This window comes from Perca fluviatilis, chromosome 2 (assembly GCF_010015445.1).
Source record: "Perca fluviatilis chromosome 2, GENO_Pfluv_1.0, whole genome shotgun sequence".
Lineage (NCBI taxonomy): Eukaryota > Metazoa > Chordata > Actinopteri > Perciformes > Percidae > Perca > Perca fluviatilis.
Genome location: NC_053113.1, coordinates 666,539 through 676,538, shown reverse-complemented (window position 1 = coordinate 676,538; position 10,000 = coordinate 666,539). Strand labels below are relative to the sequence as shown.

The 10,000-nt window shown below is 45.2% G+C and overlaps 1 protein-coding gene and 1 non-coding gene across 7 annotated transcripts in view; one reads left to right on the top strand and one right to left on the bottom strand.

The window, feature by feature from the left end:
• The window catches only part of plekhg2 (pleckstrin homology domain containing, family G (with RhoGef domain) member 2), a 240,143-nt gene that overhangs the window by 37,157 nt on the left and 192,986 nt on the right, over window positions 1-10,000 (top strand). The gene's annotated exons all lie outside the window — the stretch shown is intronic.
• Window positions 2,166-2,257, bottom strand: trnar-ucu. The gene is given in 2 exon segments: window positions 2,166-2,201; window positions 2,221-2,257. It is a non-coding gene; the product is annotated as a tRNA-Arg (tRNA).

Sequence of the window (10,000 nt, the reverse complement as noted above, 5' to 3'; positions counted from 1 at the left end):
AACGTATTTCGTTACAGAATACAGAATACATGCCCACAAATGTAATTTGTAACGTATTCCGTTACGTTACTCAATCTGAATTCTTTGATTACTTCAGGATTACTTCCACATTGAATTGCGTTTTATAAGTGTAGGAATGCAGCTATCACATCCAGCTTACTAAACAGGCCTATAATGGGGTGTTCTTTTTATTCCAACTAGCTGAATGTGTACCTGAACAAGCAGATAGATTATTGTATTGGTAGTCCCGAACTGCATACTACAAAAATCTAACCGCAGTCTTGCTACCACGAGCTAATTTTAGCTAACGTTAGCTAGCATGTCAAACGGGGCTAGTCAGTCTTTAAACGGCTCTGGAGCTAGTAAATCAGCACGTAGGAGAATGTAAAGTCGCACGTCAACGTTAAAATAGCAAGGTGACCAGTAAAAAAGCTTACTTTAAGATGCTTCTTCAGTGGAGTAATTTGGACGCTGAAAGGAGGTTGGTTGCTGGCAAGCAGAGGTTGCACTGCACAGTTATATTTCATTCTCCCTGTTCGTTCTTTAATGTGAAATGCTGTTTGAATTTCCAAGATAGAAACTTATTCCTGCCCTGGCGCTGTCGTGCCGGTTCCGACTCCATTGTGACTGATCACGCAAATAGCTATTTTTTTCGATTTCATATCGGAGCTTCTGGAAAATGCATAGAGTTGCCTTAATTTAGTCAGAGTGAATAAACTCGTGAAACAGAGAAGTATCGTCATGTAATCCATCGATTTTAACAATGTAACTGTACTCTAAATACCAACGATTTAAATTGTAACTGTAACGGAGTACAGTTACTCATAATTTGTATTCTGAATACGTAACGCCGTTACATGTATTCCATAACTCCCCAACACTGTGTGTGTATATATATATATATATATATATATATATATATTTCTGGGTGCAGTGCTGCTGCATTATGAAACTGTAAACGGCTGAAATGTGGCGGTTCCTTTCTGCCCGTCTTCAGACTTTTTTTGTAATCTTCCCGACTGCTTTTGCTCGTTGTTTCCTGATCAAACCAGTTCAAATCAATCATCCAGTTTGTTGACAGTTTGTTGACAGTTTGTTGACAGTTTGTTGACAGTTACTTATTTCTCATTCGAATGTTTGTTATCAGAGTAATAGCAGCAGGAAACCAGCCAATCACAGGCCAGAACACCACCAGAGCTAGAGAGAAAAAATATTTCTCTCCTCTTTCGTTTATCCAGCCTTTCCACTCTTTTCTCCTTCTCTTCACTCCTCCTCCTCCTCCTCTTCCTCCTCTTCCTCCTCCTCTTCCTCCTCTTCCTCTCAGTTTCTATTCTATCGTTCATCTTGCTATTTTTCTGCAGCCTTATCTTGGGCGTTCTCGCTATTTTCTGCTTCGTTCCTTTCTATGGTTATAATCAACAGATCGGCTGTGGTATTTTATTGTGTGTGTGTGTGTGTTGTGTGTGTGTGTGTGTGTGTGTGTGTGTGTGTGTGTGTGTGTGTGTGTGTGTGTGTGTGTGTGTGTGTGTGTGTGAGTGACACGGCAGAAACATTGTTTAGCGCTGCACTTTATCGCCACAAACCATTCAACTTCCTGCACAAAGAGTAAAATGGTGTGTGTGTGTGCGTTACTATGTGTGTGTGTGAGTGTGTGTGCGTGTGTGTGTGTGTGTGTGTGTGTGTGCGCGACTGTGTGTTGTGTGTGTGTGTGTGTGTGTGTGTGTGAATGCTAAACTATGGATCCAATATAACAGCCGAGCAACTCAACAGCATGTAATTACACATCATTACTGAACCTCTACGTGTGTGTGTGTGTGTGTGTGTGTGTGTGTGCTTGTGTGTGTGTGTGTGTGTGTGTGTGTGTGTGTGTGTGTGTGTGTGTGTGTGTGTGTGTGTGTGTGTGTGTCTCTCTGGTTTGGTGACAGGAAGTCACAGCTCAGAGAGAGAAAGTTGAGCCGCGACTCTAAACACTGGAGAAATAAATCGGGTTAAAATGACTTCCAGCTTCGTGGGAAAAAATGTGAACAAACATCAACGAGAGAAGCGAGAGGCCGAGCGTCTGCTCTGATTCACCAAGCCTCCACGTTCACGGAGAAACGGACGTAGAGCTCCTGTGGTTGAAAAGAGGCAGAACTATTTCATCTGTGTGACGTCCAATAAAGCATCGACTCTGGTGGGACTCGAACCCACAACCTTTGAATCACTTCTCCAGTGCTCAGCTAGAAGTCCAACGCGCTATCCATTGCGCCACAGAGCCTGTGTGTGAAGTCAGGGGGCCTCGCGTCTGTTACAGCTGCTGGTATGGTAGGGGGCTATAAATAGACGCTTAGGGCAGCAGAGGGGGTGGGGGTGAGGGTGAGGGGGTGTGACAACACTGTGGACGTGAACTCAAGAGCTTAATTTTGGGTTCAACGTTCAAGGTTTGAAAAATATGTAGAATGTATGAAGAAATTGACAAAAATGTTTGAAAAATGTCACAAATCTGGAAAAAGTGACAAAAAACATGTATGTGATTTTTGTGTGTTTGTGTGTGATTGTGTACGTGTGTGTGTGTGTGTGTCTGTGAGTGTGTGTTTGTTTTTACATGTTTTTGTGTGTGTGTGAGTGTGTCTGTGGTGTGTGTGTTTGTGTGTGTGTGTGTCTGTTTTGGTGTGTGTGTTTGTGTGTGTGTGTGAGTGTGTGTGTGTCTGTGAGTGTTTGTTTGTGTTTACATGTGTTTGTGTGTGCGTGAGTGTGTGTGTGTGTGTGTGTGAGAGTGTGTGTATGTGTGTGAGGGGGTGTGTGAGTGTTTTTTGTGTGTGAGTGTGTGTTTGTGTGTGAGTGTGCGTGTGTGTGAGTGTGTGTGTGTGAGAGTGTGTGTATGTGTGTGAGGGGGTGTGTGAGTGTTTTTTGTGTGTGTGAGTGTGGGTCTGTGTGTGTGTGTGTGTGTGTGTGTGTGTGTGAGTGTGGGTTTGTGTGTATGTGTGTGTGTGTGTGTGTGTGTGTGTGTGGTGTGTGGGTTTGTGTGTGTGTGTGTGTGTGTCTGTGTGTGTGTGTGTGTTTGTCAGTGTGTGTGAGTGTGCGTGTGGGTTTGTGTGTATGTGTGGTTGTGTGTGTGTGTGAGTGTGGGTTTGTGTGTATTAGTGAGACTGCGTGTGTTTGTGTGTGTGTGTCTGTCTCTCTTTTTTAGACAATATTGTCGCTTCTTTGACATTTTATTCCCTTTTTTCCACCTTTTACTTTTTTTCTATGATGGCTAATCAACTTTGTTGCAATTCTTTTGCCGGCTTTATTAGACCCAAACTGTAAGTGAGACCATAGGCGCCGATTTATATTTTCCTCTCTGGGTGCTCACGGGCGCACGCCCCTTTAAAAAACAAAAAAATAGTAAAAAAATGTTTGCATTTCAGAACCTTAGGAAACGGACAGCGGCCGACACGAACACAGTATTACCTCGATAATAAAGCCGTAAAGTTTCAACTCAGGACAGCGCCGCTTCTCACAGATACAGATAGGACTGGAGATGAGAAGTTTAACTAGACCACCAACTAGTGTTAATTTCGTCAGACGAGACGAGACTAAATATGTTCGTCAACAACCTTTTTTTCCATGACTAAGACGAGACGATGACGAGACTGCGCCGATGTCCAAAAACGCTGACTAAGACTGAATTAACTTAACGTGCATTATTGTTGACGAGAAAAGACGAGACTAAAATGTTTTGCATAAAATAAAAACTAAGATAATATCTCTCTTTATTTTCGTCTACAGTCGTCTCTACTTTTTCATCATGAGAGAGAATATTCAGCTGTTACCGAGACCCGTTGCTACGGCACCGACAGGTACCCTAACGACCGTTATCTACCGGACCGAAGAGCCTGCGCTTCTCTCTGATGCTCCTAAACGGACGTTAGAGTCAACCGAAACATCGCTGCACGGGGCGCTAGTTAACACTACACTTGGCAGCAGGTAACGTTAGCCTACCGTTAGCTAGTTAACACTACACTTGGCAGCAGGTAACGTTAGCCTACCGTTAGCTAGTTAACACTACACTAGGCAGCAGGTGACGTTAGCCTACCGTTAGCTAGTTAACACTACACTTGGCAGCAGGTAACGTTAGCCTACCGTTAGCTAGTTAACACTACACTAGGCAGCAGGTGACGTTAGCCTACCGTTAGCTAGTTAACACTACACTAGGCAGCAGGTGACGTTAGCCTACCGTTAGCTAGTTAACACTACACTAGGCAGCAGGTGACGTTAGCCTACCGTTAGCTAGTTAACACTACACTAGGCAGCAGGTAACGTTAGCCTACCGTTAGCTAGTTAACACTACACTAGGCAGCAGGTGACGTTAGCCTACCGTTAGCTAGTTAACACTACACTAGGCAGCAGGTGACGTTAGCCTACCGTTAGCTAGTTAACACTACACTTGGCAGCAGGTAACGTTAGCCTACCGTTAGCTAGTTAACACTACACTAGGCAGCAGGTAACTTTAGCCTACCGTTAGCTAGTTAACACTACACTAGGCAGCAGGTAACTTTAGCCTACCGTTAGCTAGTTAACACTACACTAGGCAGCAGGTGACGTTAGCCTACCGTTAGCTAGTTAACACTACACTAGGCAGCAGGTGACGTTAGCCTACCGTTAGCTAGTTAACACTACACTTGGCAGCAGGTGACGTTAGCCTACCGTTAGCTAGTTAACACTACACTTGGCAGCAGGTAACATTAGCCTACCGTTAGCTAGTTAACACTACACTTGGCAGCAGGTGACGTTAGCCTACCGTTAGCTAGTTAACACTACACTTGGCAGCAGGTGACGTTAGCCTAACGTTAGCTAGTTAACACTACACTTGGCAGCAGGTGACGTTAGCCTACCGTTAGCTAGTTAACACTACACTTGGCAGCAGGTAACGTTAGCCTACCGTTAGCTAGCAGTTTGAGTAAACACGGTTACAATGCTGACAGCTAAACGGTGTAAAGGTTTGTCTCCATTTCACCGTGTAGGATTCCAACACGAGACGTACGACAGTCTGCAGCTGCCGTTGTCTGAAAAACACACATGTTGCGTTCACTAGAAATACGCCTCGCCAGTTTCGTGCTGCATTTATTTTATTGTAAAATATCCTTTTCCCATGCAGTGGTTGTTTTTGTCGTTTAGCAGAAATTTACTGGTGAAATAAATAAGAGGCTCAACATTTATATAACTTTATATAATTTATTTATTTTTATAACTATTTGACTGAAATGGTTATCAGAAATAATTTATTTAAAAAAAGACTAAAATGTTTTGACTAAAACTTGACTGAAATGGCGAGACTTTTAGTCAACTAAAACTTGACAAACAACAATTTTTGGCACAAGACTAAGACTAAGATTAAATTAAAAATAGGTGACAAAATTAACACTACCACCAACTACCGCTGACCTGACGGAGCACTACGACCGGCAGCTCACGGTGCTCTGTATCCAGAACACAGTCACCTATTCTGGGGTATCAACCGCGATCAGCTTGGTGGGAAATTAAGAACTCTCTGCACTGGTGGTGGATGTCGTCGATGCACTTGCATCATTAGGTTTGCTTTTTAAATAACAAATCTGTCCATTTAATTCTCACTCTGATTACCTAACGCACATGCACGCACTGTGGGGGAGGGGGGGGGGGGTTTCATCCAAGAGACGCTGTGATTGGTGGATAGGATATGGAGCAGGGGGACTGACATAACCAATCCCATTATGACAGACGCTCCACTTAGCACCAATTTGCAATGTTTTAATTTTAAATGAATGCAGCCTAACTGGCAGTCTGGCACATGTAGGGTGCTCAGTGGGTGCTCGGTATTTTCCGGAGCACCCACGGTATCGGCGCCTATGAGTGAGACAGCTATGTGTGACTTGTACTTTCTCTTTAATGAAGCCATGCCAGTGGACTCTGCATGTCTGTCCCATTATCCAGGTTGGCTCGGAGTGAACATGAGTTTCACACCGGTCTGTAGGGTCGCCGAAAACGTCAACGAAAAAGGGCTCAAAGAGACCCAACCAAGCCCCGCCCCTTACCTGTGCTGCTAGCCCCGCCCCTTACCTGTGTTGCTAGCCCCGCCCCTTACCTGTGTTGCTAGGCGATCTCTGGCTGCCACGCCGTGACCCCTCAGGCATGGTGCGATGATGTCACAGGAAGTAGAAACCTGCAGAGAAGAAAACAAGCCCTGGTTAGCTTCAACACAGACTCTGTCTCTCTCTCTCTCTCTCTCTTTCTCTCTCTCTTTCTCTCTCTCTCTCTCTCTCTCTCTCTCTTTCTCTGTCTATCTCTCTTCTCTCTCTCTCTGTCTGTCTCTCTTCTCTCTCTCTCTGTCTCTCTCTCTCTCTGTCTCTCTCTCTCTGTCTCTCTCTCTCTGTCTGTCTCTCTCTCTCTCTCTCTCTATTTCTAAAATATTACAAGTGCACTACAAAGAGACTTAACACACACACACAAAGAGTCAGGAGGTTTATACATGCCTTTGTTTAACAGCAGAGAAGAAGAGAAGGAGGAGGAGTAGGAGGAGGATGAGGAGAAGAAGAGAAGAAGGAGGAGGAGTAGGAGGAGGAGGAGGAGGAGAAGAATAAGGAGGAGGAGTAGGAGGAGGAGGTCCGTATAAAAGAATTCTCTGTGAGGACATATGTAATGTTTGGCTGCAAGACAAGAATGCGGCCTCTTCTCTTAAGCACTTTGTGCGTTTGTGTGTGTGTGTGTGTGTGTGTGTGTGTGTGTGTGTGTGTGTGTGTGTGTCCGCCGGAGGATATCGGCCTCCTACCAAGTCATTGATACAGCAACACAGATTGACCCAATTAGTCGTAATCGGACGTAAACGAGTGTTGCTGCAGCTGTCTGCGCAGAGGCTGAGAGATGTGGGTCAGATGGGGGGGGTGTCGGGGGGGCAGTAACACGAGCCAGATGCAGAGCAGGTCTGCAGGTTGCAGGTTGAAATCCCTGTGTGGAAAGTGGAAAACAAGGGTACCTATATAGGTCGAGCAGATTTGGTAGACATGTGGACTTGTAGACATGTTGTGTTAAACAACTACAACTCCCATAAGCCTTTGCCTACATTTGTTTTCACAACTAGGAGTACTGATGTCAATACTTTTTAGGCACCGACCAAAAATGCCTCTGAAATATCGAGTATCGAAAAACGCCTCGTCATTCACAACAGGTTCTCACGCCCATCTCGTAAAACATGGACGCTTGGTCGCGTGCCGCTGTCCAAAACGTCCTTGTTTTACGAGTTCGGAATGGGTTGTTATTCAATACCAAATCTCGATACCTAAGGAGAAAATCTCACCAGGGTCGGTGAGCCAATCAGCACGCAGCATGCTTCTACCAAGATCCGATAATGTCTGTGATCGGCTGAGACGTTACACACGGAGAGGCGAGGCACATAAAAACCAGTTGGTTTGGGCACACACGTGAACACAGTAGTCACACTGGGAGGTGGATAAAACAAGCGTGCCGACATTGCCCAGAAACAGCGTTCTCGGACCGAAACACGTGGCTGCCACCGCTCATAAAACCGAGAAAAGATGTTGCACACCGTGGGTCCTATCTTAACGATGTAAGCGCACGAGATCATCTCCCATTCATCAACCAATCAGAGATCATCTCCCATTCATCAACCAATCAGAGATCATCTCCCATTCCCTTTAAAAGCCAGGCGTGGTTGGACCTTGGAGCATTGCTGTTATGATGGAGGATTTGCACCGTAATATTTTTATTTGTAATCTTCTGCATGTGTGTGTGCTGCTGTGTGTCCCTGTGTGTGTAACAAGCCTAGTGTGCGTCCCTGTGTGTGTAACAAACATAGTGTGTGTCCCTGTGTGTGTAACAAGCATAGTGTGTGTCCCTGTGTGTGTAACAAGCATAGTGTGTGTCTCTGTGTGTGTAACAAGCATAGTGTGTGCGCGCTGTGCACGAGCCTATAGGAGCATTTTACTAATGCTCTGTTAAAATAACAATGAAATGCTGCGTTATTGACTTTAGACCAGGTTTTTGTTGGTCAATGGCGCCATCACTTCCCGCTGCCTCAAGATAGCAATACTCCCAGAATGCACCTGAACACACCTCCCTGTAAGACCAGCACGCCCAGAATGCACCTGAACACACCTCCCTGTAAGACCAGCACGCCCAGAATGCACCTGAACACAACTTCCTGTAAGACCAGGTAACGCCCATGGGCGCACAGATGGGCGCAGGTGCATTTGCTATTTAAACGACGTGGGCGCTGGACGGGAAACTGACAACTGCGTCGGTCTTAAACTAGCAAAGACACTTGTTGCGTTGCCAAAAGAAACCAACGAAGAAATGCAACGATTGCAACCTTTTAGCCTCTTATTCGGAACAAAGCAATCGAGCTACAGGTGTGATGAAAACGCCCAAAAGGTCAATCTACGGCGGCGGAATCTACTGATGTTCATCAAGCGATCCAACCTGACTCTGAGGCTACAAGTCCACTACTACAATTTCATTTTTTAAAGGGTAACTACTGTTCTTTTTTCAACCTGGACCCTATTTTTCTATGTATTTGTGTCAAAGTGACTGATTGGGAACAACAATCTTTGACATTGGTCCAGTATTACAAGAGATCGCTGCAGTCGGCAGCAGAGTAACAAGCTACAATATAAGTTAATAGGGTGATTGTCCAGCTTGTATTTACCTTCACAAAAGTGTTCGTTTTGCCGCTGACAGACTCAGATTAATATTCTAAGTGTCTGACAACATTATGGAAAGGATTTGTAAGGAGGTCGACCTTTCTGTTAAAGAGTAAGATCCTTTTTTTAAACATAAAAACATCTGGGAAATTGTGTTCACTAAACCCACCAGACTCCACCAGTGTCTAACTGTTCAGATGCACCAATCAGGGCCAAGGGAGAGGTGTCTAACTGTTCAGATGCAATAATCAGGGCCAGGGGAGAGGTGTCTAACTGTTCAGATGCACCAATCATGGCCAGGGAGAGGTGTCTAACTGTTCAGATGCACCAATCATGGTCAGGGGAGAGGTGTCTAACTGTTCAGATGCACCAATCAGGGCCAAGGGAGAGGTGTCTAACTGTTCAGATGCAATAATCAGGGCCAGGGGAGAGGTGTCTAACTGTTCAGATGCAATAATCAGGGCCAGGGGAGAGGTGTCTAACTGTTCAGATGCACCAATCATGGCCAGGGTAGGTGTCTAACTGTTCAGATGCACCAATCATGGTCAGGGGAGAGGTGTCTAACTGTTCAGATGCACCAATCAGGGCCAGGGGAGAGGTGTCTAACTGTTCAGATGCACCAATCAGTGCCAGGTTGGGTGTCTAACTGTTCAGATTCACCAATCAGGGCCAGGGTGGGTGTCTAACTGTTCAGATGCACCAATCAGGGCTAGGGGAGAGGTGTCTAACTGCGTGTCTATCACTGCTCAGGCACACACATTCATTCTCCCTTGTGGGGGGAGGGGCTTAGGAGACCATTTTGGGCTTAGGCAGAAAGGGGGGGAGGGACTGAGAAGTTGTTGATGTTAAAATTCTTTAGCTAAGTCCTGGATCTTCACAATCCTGTTTGTACTTTATAAAAAATATGGGGCTTTAACTGCAGGATGCCAGCCCTGCAATAAAGTCAGACTCGCTGTACACACACAACGCCGTCTCACGCCAGGTCGTGAAATAGTCACGTTATTTTTATGTATTAATTTGTGCACAGGTCACGATTTTCTAACCTGACAACAACACGACTCAATAGATTCAATAACGTGACCATATCACGAACTGCCATGAGACCGGGCTGACACACACCTACTTTCTCCGTCTCTACGTAAAGGACACACTAACGCCTCTATTGTCACTGGATGTTGCACTGAATATAACCTGTGCGGTGAAATTGTGCAATATGGAGCTAATTCCTGGGAAAGTGGACTGAATACCAGTAGAGCTATGTGGCTCTGTGGCGCAATGGATAGCGCATTGGACTTCTAGTTGAATGTGAATGAGGAGGAATTCAAAGGTTGTGTGTTCGAGTC